The sequence below is a fragment of the Drosophila nasuta genome, chromosome 3 (assembly GCF_023558535.2).
Source record: "Drosophila nasuta strain 15112-1781.00 chromosome 3, ASM2355853v1, whole genome shotgun sequence".
NCBI classification, from domain to species: Eukaryota; Metazoa; Arthropoda; class Insecta; order Diptera; family Drosophilidae; genus Drosophila; species Drosophila nasuta.
Window position 1 is genome coordinate 28,787,410 of NC_083457.1, and position 10,193 is coordinate 28,797,602.

Here is a 10,193-nt window from a genome sequence, read left to right on the forward strand (position 1 = left end):
TAAACACAAACACGACGCAAGTGGCAGGCGGCAAGCGGTAAGAAAGGGAGAGACACGTAGAGACACTAGCACGTATTGGGGCAACATTCTCACTTGGCAAGTTTTTGTCGTGCTGCTGCTTGCTGTTGCTCCTTTTGTGTTTGTCTTTTGGCCCCAAAAGCATGCAAAGCTTTTATCATCATCATCATCATTGTGCTTGCGATGAGCATCCGCATCATAATCATCATCAATGCACTTTCATTGTCAACTCGATTCGACTCGACTCGACGTGTGCTTTGAAAGTCTCACGTATTCGCACTCGGAGTGCAAAAGTCATCTCCACTCCGCGGACATCTACCGACCGAACTCTGCCCCAATTGCCCTCTGACTTTGCTGTTATGTGTTTCTCTCTGTCTTTTCTTTGTGAATCGGTCTGTCTGTGTGCAGTGTCATTCGCTATGTAGGTTAATCGCTTAGACAAACCAATGTGTGTGTGCGCTTTTCACGCCAAGGATTGCATTTGCCACAACTTTGACCCTCAGTCTGTGGCGGTTGTCTTCCCTCCCCTGTTCTCTTTATTCCAATTTTGGCAGCTCATGTGTGTTTGCTCAACGCCTGGCCATTACTATGCATGTGTATGTGTGTGTGTGTGTGTGTGGTCGCGTGGCAATAAAAAGCAAACATTTTGCTCAACATTTTATTCACTTGTGGTAGTCAAAAAAAAAGAAAAAATTAAAAAAGAAATCCAATTGATATTCAACATTTGAATTGTATCGAATCTGTGTGAATAATTGAAATAAATATTGAAATTCTATAAGTCACAAATTTGCATTTATTTTTTGCGTTAGACTTTTGTTATCGTATGTTATGTTTAGAAACACGCGTCTAAAGTAACAAAGGCAGCGTTTGAAATTGATTTTGGCGACAAAAAGCACAAATGGAAAATCAAACTGAACGTGTGCTCGACTTTGTGTTATCCTTTTTACATGAATATGCAATTTTATATTTAAATATAACAATGTAACGTATACGTAATGTCAAAATATATTATTATTATTTTCATTACTGTTGCCTTAAATGTTGACATTTGAAATTCCATTGCAACCACAATAAATTACGTACACGCCAGGTTGGCTGAATCACTGTTAATTAGTAAGTCATGCTATTGGCATTATTATTCTTTGCCATAATTTGTTTTCGTTGATTTATTTTTATTTTGAGCAGCTTTTCTGTGTTTTTAATCGACTCCGGCAGCAAATTCGTTTGCTGCTCCGGAGCACGTTTTGACATTACAAAGTCTTCGGCGTTTGGTTTAATTTCCATTCCCCATTGCTTCTCCGCTCCGCTCTGTGCTGTTCCGTTCCGCTCCGGTTTTCCGTTTTCACTTCCAGTGAAATTTCAATTTAAATGAAAAACCTGCATTGTCAAAGAAATGCCAACCAATACTTAGACATAACAGAACACGACTCAGTTGAAGTCAACTGAGCACAAGGCTGAACTGAACGACACGAGCATTATACAGAGTGCGAATATATGCGCTCAGCGCCTTGCTAAAGTTAAATGGCAAATATCTGACGGATAAATTGAGCTTATTTATCAAAGTTTTAATTAAAAACTTCATAGCAGCAATCTCTAAATTGCTAAGTGTGTAATTATAGCTGCGTTGACGGCAGCAACAACAACGGAAAAAAAAGCGAAATGCGAAATACGAAATACAAAATAAAAAGTCATGAAAACGGTTTGGAGAGCACACCTCAAAGCATCGCAACCAGACGATTATTCAACGTCATCAGTTTCGAAGGGGCTCGGCCCCAGTGAGAAAGCAGTTCAGAGCGCCCTAATGTATGCAACAAATAAAATTCACACAAAATTGAATTAGACTTAATAAACACGAATACCAAAGACGCCACCAGCTGGTAGCATCTGGGGAGTCCAGCGTCAAAGTCCAAGACCGTAGCCTCTTCCTCTTCCTCCTCCTTCTTCTGTACTTGGTTCTTGCTATTTGCTGCTCCTTGCTGGCGGCAAGAAAAAAAAAAAACACAAAAGTCGCAAATAAAAATTGCGCTGAAAGACGAAGTACTAGAAGTAATAGAGAAGCACCCAGAAATTCATAAAGCACGCAACGAGCAACGCGCTTTACGCGTGACTGAATTTTACGGGGCACCGGGAAGGAGTCGACCGACGAAAATACAAAAAAAAAGAAGCAAAATGAACAAGCGGAAAAAACACGCCCCCAGACCCAGAACCCCAAGAAAACTCGCAGGAAAATCACAAACAACATTCCCAACATTACAAAAGGCCATACGACAGCCAAACGAAACCAACTGCAGACTTTATCAAAGAGAGCGAGAGAGGGAGAGCGAGAAGAGCGAAAGGCACGAGCGGAACGCAAAGAACGCGTTGAGAGCAAATGAGCAAATTGACAAAACTTGAAATATACACTTTACACAACTGAAGCATTGAGTTCTAAGAAAATGTGAGAAGTACTCGAGTGCCGCCTCACTCTTGGCTAATATATGATTATTAAACTTAGGTCGTAATATAGGTCTCTCATCTTTATGAGTTTTACGCAGAAATGATTAACTTTTGTCGACAAAAAGTTGATTGGCATTAAGTAGATGTAATGGCAAAAACTTACAATGACAGAAATAGTATATTGTCAGTCACATTTGATTGCCCAAAATTACATTTAAATATGTTTTCTGTAAGCTGACAGAATATTTGCGTAAGCGCATCAGCTGCAACCGTAGGCAATTTATGAGCATCACAAATCATAAGCACACTATATATATGGATGTACGTACGTACAATATATAGTATTCTTTTTTATCATCTATAAAGGAAATTTCTTTGCACAGTTGGTATGCAAACTGTTTGAAAAGATTTCTCAAAGTGCAGACCGGAAAAGAGCAACACGAGGCGTTGCCAGCTGCCGGCGGCATTGACAGAACGACACGCCAGACAAACAGACAGGCGGACGGACGGTGCGAGGGACAAACAGACAGGACAAGCAAACAGCTGAGATGGGCGTACAACCAGCGACAACAGCGACAACACCAACAACGACGACAAAGCAGAGGGAAGACCAAACAAGAGCCGACTGTCGCGGTCGTTTCAAGTAAAACAAATATAAAATAAATTGCGAAATGCTAACAAATAAAAAATGTGTAAGTATAGGCATAAAAACCACCTCAGCTCCGCTCTACCCGATGGCTCATCCAGCCATCCGTCTATCCATCCATCCATTCGTTCATTCGTCCGTCCGTCCGTCTATCCGCCTACAGGTTGCCGCCCCCGTGGCCTGAGGTCATTTGGCCGCCAACGAAGGAACAGCACAGAGAAGAATAGAGCTGAGACAGGGCAGAGAAGAGCAAAGCAGAATACAGCACAGAGCCAAGACGATTATAAAGAGATTTGTGTGTCTGGCGGGGAGTAAGCAACAAAAGGGAGAGGAAGCGTTGGCAAGATGAGAGAATAGAACCCAGACCCTTGAACCGTACGCGGACCCATTGCCAATGATGCTGATGAGCCGTTGATGACTGTCATCACAATCACGATTATGATAATAATATAGTAATCGTTATCAGCAGCAATGTTGCGGCAGTTTGTTATCTTTGCCCTGCCAGATTGTCAGCTATTGGCCACGTTAAATATCAGGAAACAGAAGCTATATAAAGCTATCAAGAAATATAGGTCATATTAGATGTAATCAAGTTAAAGGGCACAACAAAAAACTGGAGAGAACAACAAAAAACCAAATCGGACGCAATCTCTTTGAAGCAGCAACAGGATTTAGAGAGCCTACAGTAAGATTGATTCGATGGGATCAGGGCTAAGATTAGACGACCACGTGAATGCTTTGATAATAATTCAAATTCCAGCAAGTTGTGCATAACTGCTTAATATTTAATGCGCTATTTATGGTGGAATTTAGGATTTGATTTTATTATGTGAAATGCTCTCAATGGGCCATAAATAAATGCGAATGCTTGCAGATGGCCCAAAACGATTTGTTTAACTTTAAGCCGAAGGTTATGCTATGTTGCTGGCTTTGTAAACAGGGCTCGTTAAAAAGCCGCTCAGAGTCTTTCCATTAATGACTTTCTTTAATTATGCTCCAAACCCAAATAAAAGGGGGCAACATTTAACATTCAAAATTCGTTGCCTACTTTCAGGCGCTCTCTAACGCTGCTGCTGCTGCTAGTATTTTGTCCGAGCGAGATAGAGCATGAAAAGGAAAGAGACGGGAAATACACACACACAACAAAACTGTAAAGGAAAAAAGTTTTAGAAAACTCATTCAACCACTTTGCATAGCATCGAATCGAACGATGGATGGATATATAGGAACTTATTGATTGCCCCGCCAAAGCGAAGGCACAAAAAAATATTGAACATTTATACTATATATGTATATGTATGCGTGATCCCAGCACGTGGATGCTGTGTCCTGTCCTGTGTGTTTGGCAAGCGGAAGTTAAGCAGAGATTGCCAATAGCTAAACAACAACAACAACAACTAAATGGTGGCAAAACGCACATGCTGCTCGTATATCTGGTGTTTGTGTGTGTGTGTGTTTGTGACCCTGTCTGGCTGAGTGGTTTAGTCAGGCATATGGCGTGCTTTGATTTGTTGCTGTTTTTTTCTGGGTTTATCGCCACCCAGAGCCCATTCAGCTGCACTTGGCACAACAACAGCAAAGTTTAGCCGCATTATCAGCAACAACAATTGCATATCTTGTGAACGTGGTCTTGAAGGCGCGCAGCAGTTGGCAAACAATGTCAGTGAAAGTTTGCACTGTGTTTGTGGCGTGTTTAAGCCAAGTTAGTTGACTGCCCGTCAGCTTGCTTGGCCAACGGAGCATAAGCCGGCAGTGCAGCTGGCCAATTCATCCTTATTAAAACTGTCAATAGGAAACGACATTCAACTGTCGTGTAGCTTGTGGCATGCTCTCACAGTTGCAACTGTGCCACAAGCAAAAGACAAAGGAGCTCATGAAACAAGAAAGAGAAAGTAAGAGGGAGAGAGAGAGGGAGGGAGACGGAGAGAAAGAGCGTGCTGTGTAAGTATTTGTGTGCTTTTAGTTTTGATTTTCCACTTGATGGAGTGCAAATTCATGGCATCGCCCTGTGCAGCCAGGTGTAATATCAAATTATAAACATTTCGCCATGCAAATTCATTGTTAATGAGCGGTAAATATTCATCGTTACATTAATTAGGTTACACCACTCATCATGCATTCAATCTGCCACTCATTCATTCACTCACTCACTCATTCATTTATTCATTTTGTTGCACTTGTACTTTATCGCAAATGATGTGTATCATTTAAACAAGTTGAACAAGTTGTGTTTAGTTTGAAACGTGGCAACACTTTCAACATCCAACAGCAGACGCAGCAGCAATTACACAAATTGTTGACAACATTTATACTCATGAATTTCGCATTGGGTTTGAAGCATACATAATTTATTCTCTCAACTACCGCCATTATGGCATCCAAGTTGCAAAACGTGCCTGAAACCATTTTTCCTGCCTCCTCCCCTCAACCACCTTGACTTCCCCCCCTCTGGTGCTTCTCGCTTGCTTGAATTGAGATTGAGGGACGTGGGCATTTGTCGCCAAGTTGAAATTGCTTTTAATAAAATACAATTTCTGTTTGCTTTCGGCTTTCGGCTTTCGGCTTGTCCCACATTCCAGGAATGCCCGGCATTTAGACGATGCTCAAAATGAACATTTTGTAGTCATTAAGTGCTATCAAACACACACTCACACACAACTCTTAGAACTTGTTATCAGTTCTTTCTTTATCTGCCTTCTTTAGAAGTATAGTGAAAAATTTCAATAAAATGCCTTAAACTTAAATCAAAATCTGGCTGACCAGAAGATCAACGCACACAAATACACACACAGAGCACACTCAAGCTCAATCAAATGTTTGTGGCACTTTAATCAATGCCTGGTTAGGGCACAAACTGCGGCCACAAAAGCCCATGAAGGCAGTTCATCCATAAACACACGTCCCACACAACTTTGTGTGTGTGTGTGTGTGTGTGTGCTTGTTTGTGTATGAGATTTCAATGAAGCCATCAGCTGGCAAGCATTGTGCGACTTGAGTGCCGAGAAGAGATGCTTACAAGTGCTGCCAAAAAGAACAAAAACTATTAAAGTAAGTGGAAATGGGCGCATTAGGGCGTGTACACATGAGAGAGCCAAATAGAACAGGGTGCTTGGGTGCTACCCTATTCGACGCATGAGCGCGTCATCGTTGACAAACTAAAGTAGGTAGACCTTTTGAACCTTTTATGTGCTTTTAATTTTAATAAAAAAAATAAAAAATATAAAAATCGTTGCGTTTGTGTGGGCTGCTGAGCTGATTTCCTCACTTCTGATTGTATTTCCGTGCGTTGGTCGCATTTTCAATTTGCACTTTACATAAGCACTGCATTTTTCACACAGCTGCTGCCATTCTCAGACGACCTGGCGTATACGTGATATGCAAATGCGTGCGTTAAGCGATGCCTCCAATGGCTTACTACGCCCTCTAGCGGGGTCTGTGACTCAGCTAATGCGAACCATTAATAAAGATGGCAGAGTCATCATCGAAAATTAAAGTACACTCGGCTCCAGCTACATTTCTTGACTTTTTGAAGCCACTTCATTGGGCTCATTAGGGAGAATTGCAATTAATTACATGCTCAAGGTGTCAAGCAGCAGTCCAATGACTGCAGACAATTGAAGACAGCTTACAAAATGCCACATTTGAAGTGGCATACTCGGCCACATGCACGCATTATCAATGCCAAGTATGGAGACGGAATAAATGTAATTAATAGCCAAACAAAACACATGCGTGCCTTGACGTTGGCTTTTGTCTGACAAATGATGCGGCGATGCGGTCAAAGCAACCGAAACCTAAACCGAAATGACATGCGGCCTCCCCCCGAAACTTTAATAACTGCCAATGACAACTTTAATGTGGCCCATGAGGAAATTTGTGCCGAAGCAGGCCGGATATAAAGCTAACTAAGTGCCAATGCCGCCTTTTCAGGCATCCGGTCTAGACTTCATTATCACAGTCAAATTCAAGCTGCCGCTTGAGCCTGCCTGAGCCTGTGCTCGTGCTGTGTTGTGCTGTGCTGTGCAGTTGCCTGGCGCCAAACGAGCAGCTGTTCACCAAAGATGCGTACTTAAAGATACATACGAAGCAAAAGGAAAAAAAATAAAAAGAATGAGTATCAGCCAGCGGCAGGCGTGCCACATGCTTAGCCATGTACTTATGTTTGTGCGCCGCTGGCTGTAAGTGCGTGAGTCTGCGAGTGCTTGTTATTCCCCATTTGCAGTTGGCAGCAGAATGTTTAATCTACCATAAACACATGACTGAGTATTTATGAGTACATGAGTGTGAGTGTGAGTGCGAGTGGCTCGACAGGTGAGTGTTTTAGCTAAGCTGTTCTGATTTTCGTTTTTTTTTTCTGTGTTCCCTTGCGAGTATTTTGAATGGTGCTCAGTCAATAAGTTGAATCCTTTTTTAGGGATTCAACCAAAGCTTAAGTAATTCATTGCAGCTGGCTTTAAAGCAGCCAGCTTTAAGCGACTTTTCGACAACTTATGCACACTTCAATTCATTATTCATGTGTTTACTCTACAAGTACAAAGGAGTTTGTCTAACATTACCTCTACACTAGTCAACATAAATTTTAAACAACGGGATTACTTAGAATGAAATATAAAAATGGAGAAACAACCTATGAACTTTTAAGTAATTAGAATAAAATTGACTGAGTTGAAATTCTCTTTTCAAGTTGAACAAATAAACTGCAATTGTGTAGCATACTTTTGAGATACATTCAAGAAATTACACATTAATCAGTTAAATATTCATGCAATTTTTGTTGATTTTTGGAATTTTGTTTCATTCGCTTCCAGGAATCTTATATACATATGGAAATTCTTTGATTTTATTTTCATGAAAATGCCATGCTTTCGATATAATAAAATAATTTTGAATAGAATACTTTGAGCATGCATTTGCTTGTACATTATTTCCTCATGCTCGCATCAAAATTAAAATATTTTTGCTAAGCTGAGCATTTGGTTGGCAAATAACTGCAGGACATCGCTGAGCTGAAGTAATCTATACAAAAGGGAGAAACTGCTCAAGTGCAGAATCAAATCCGATTATAGAGAATATCGCAGCAATGTAAATGTAAAGGGACATAAATACGCTTTTGCTTCTTTTATATTTATTTCTTTTTTCATATTTATTTGACAATTTTAGAATTTATTATAGACTCTTGCTTGCTCACACACATCCTTGGTGCCGAAGAGTGCCGCAAGCACTCAGACTCCAGTACCCTCTGGATTTTCGGAGGGTGCGAGCCATGTGCGAGCATAATAAAAATGCACAACATGGCGTTGGCATTGTGTGACCAAGAAGCATTCTATTCTCATCCCTGACTGCTGTTTCCTGTGTGTGTGTGTGTGTGTGTGTGTATCCCAGTCCCAAGCCTCCACCTGGCAGCGACGCAAGGGAGCGACTGTCGAGGATCTGGGTTCGATTTGCCATTCGCCAGTTGAATGGCAAAATGGCAAATGAAACTTGCGCCAGCTACAAATTTAATGCGCTTACGATAAATTTTCATTAGACGCGCGAATGTTGCCGTTAACTTTGATCCAAGCGACCGCCCTTTATTGCTGTTGTTGTTGCTGCATTCAGGAGTGCAGGAAACAAAAATTTGAATTGAGTGTCCTTTAAAATGTCGCCACTTACAGGCAGGAAAGCTGTTGTTGTTTGCTGCTGTTTCTTTTTGTTTTGTTTATGTTTTAATGCGCTCGTAAAATGCAAGGCAGGTCACAGCAAGGCTAAGACAGGCAGTAAGGCCATAAGGACGCGCACTAAATGACCACACGTACACACACACACACCCACACTCACACAGAGACACTCGCACATTGTTTTTGTCACTTAGTAGGTCAAAGAGATTTAGTTATTTCATGTTGCGGCTTACCTGGCGTATACTTAATCACCAAAGCTGTAAAACACCATAACACTGTAACTGAAACGAATCCTTCGCAGCCGCGATGGCAACACTCGTGGCAAAGACGAAAGGTCAACGGCGCACTGGCACGTGAGATTGATTAAACGTCTGATTTATTGTTCCTGGCATATATATTAACTGTGTGTATGTGTGTGTGTATGCTCAGTGCCAAACAATGACTATTCTAGTCGAACACTTCCGCACAGCGCGTTCGCTATTACAAATGGGCTTTCAAAACGCTAAACTCGCCTAACCGTCACTCTTTGGCGAATTGGCAACACCTTCGCTTTGCTTTTGTCCTTTGCCTATTGTTCGATAAAGAGAAGCGCGCGCGTTGCATACAAGTCGAGAACTGTTTGGTTGGCAGCGAGTCGAGTTGCTTTTATAAAGCCGCCAACTGATTGCGGCTATGGCATTCAAAACACAACATGTTGCACGTGTGCTTGCAACTAACAACAATACTTCCAGCCATCCACTGCGCAGTCGCAAACTGGAGGTAAGAGCTCAACTTATTTATGGCATGCCAGCCTTTGCCTTACATTTAGCCAGAACCCCAACCAAAGCTTTCTGCTTTCACTTGGAAATGGACGTTGCCCCTCGCGACTGGAAGCGTTTGCCTTGAACATGTTCGCTGCGTTACTACCAACTTCGCGTTGCCAATTGCTGCCCTGCTTTTGGCCCTGATTCGTCTGACAGTTTAATTTACGTTTCACGTTTTACGTTGCAAGCAAGTGCGCTCGTTGCACGTTGCACGTTTGCAGTGTCAAGAATGCATTATACTCATACGTTCAGAGGGCGGAATTTTGAACTCTGAGTTTAGTATGTTTCCTAGAAATTGGCAGACTAATACAATTAAGTTAAACGCACAATGGAAGCATCAGCTTAGTTTCATAAATTACTTTATCAACAAATCCGTTTCGAATGTATGGAAATGAAAGAGTTCCCAGAATTTTATAGCTAATTAAGACTGCATATTAAATGTATAATAATAGCATTTAGATAAATATTGTGAAGCTCATTTCGAGTGAAAACAAAATTTGCATTTCCATTTGCAATGAAATTGAGAAAATAAGAATTATTAAATACATATGTTGATGCATTTATTCCTTAGAATCATTCAATCTTTGTTGACTATTTAATTGAGAAAATAAGAGTAATTAAATGCAATTGGCT

General features: G+C 41.2%; 1 protein-coding gene across 1 annotated transcript in view; it reads right to left on the reverse strand.

The window, feature by feature from the left end:
* LOC132793289 (GTP-binding protein Di-Ras2) overlaps positions 1–9,356 on the reverse strand; it is a 38,764-nt gene extending 29,408 nt beyond the window's left edge. The window contains exon 1 of the mRNA XM_060803084.1: positions 8,991–9,356. The gene's annotated coding sequence lies outside the window, so the exon portion shown is untranslated. The remainder of the gene's footprint in view (positions 1–8,990) is intronic.
* Between the last annotated feature and the right edge of the window lie 837 nt (positions 9,357–10,193).